The following is a 1,031-nucleotide window of genomic DNA, read 5'->3' on the forward strand; positions in this document are numbered from 1 at the left end:
CAAGCGAACACTTTGACTACAAGGCACCAGCAGTCATATTGACTGCAAACAAACAGCGAACGTGAGGGGTAACATTACAGATTACACTATGATATCAGTTGTAGCATACTAGTATATATTTGGGAACCGATGACATGACGACAAGCATAGTCGCCTTGCATGGCAACCATGGGCTGCTGAAGGCCTATTCTACCCGTGACCTTCACGGGTCCAGTAGTAGTAGTAGTAGTAGTAGTAGTAGTAGTAGCAGTAGTAGCAGTAGTAGCAGCAACAGCAGCAGCAGCAGCCGCAGCAGTAGTAGTAGTAGTCAGTGTTGGCGATTGCATTGGAAGGGAAAAGAGTTCAGATTTAGCGGCAGCGGTGTGATTGAGTATGTGTTTTTTTCTGTTTATACATCTCATCCAACAGGGCAATATAGAAGCTAATTTTCATTACATGCAAAGCTTTCTTATATACGGAACATCCCCTCAACCACTCCCAACCTCAAGCTTGACCAGCCACACATCACTCTAAATCACGCCCCGGTTCCTTTTCAAGTCATATTTGTACACGCGGGCCATACAAAAGTTTATATCTATAATTTACTAGAGACATCAGTTTTGATAAGTGCAATTCAACTCGGAAACGGCTCCCATTTATCATGGCGGATGGGGCGTCTGTAATCGTCTCCGATACTCACTCCCCTTAACCCCTGCCTTTCACTCTCACAACAGCCCTTCAGGGCCCGTCTCCAATACTCAACATGCATGCGATGCCAAACGGGATGAGGCTGCCAGTGCCTCATTGGGTTTGATAATGGCGATGTCATTTTCCACTAAACAGATTCGCGGGGACGCCATGCACTGTTGACATGAAATATTTCGCTTCAGCTCTTCGAAGTTTGTGTTTGTGGATTAGGAGCCTGACGAATCGTCGTGTGGCCAAACGATATTACAATAAACAACGAAAATGACTTTCCGAGACTTTGGCAACGGAATCAATAGGCGCATTATAACGGCGAGAATTACAGTTAGTTATTATTGACGTGCGTT

The sequence above is a fragment of the Haliotis asinina genome, chromosome 13 (assembly GCF_037392515.1).
Source record: "Haliotis asinina isolate JCU_RB_2024 chromosome 13, JCU_Hal_asi_v2, whole genome shotgun sequence".
NCBI classification, from domain to species: domain Eukaryota; kingdom Metazoa; phylum Mollusca; class Gastropoda; order Lepetellida; family Haliotidae; genus Haliotis; species Haliotis asinina.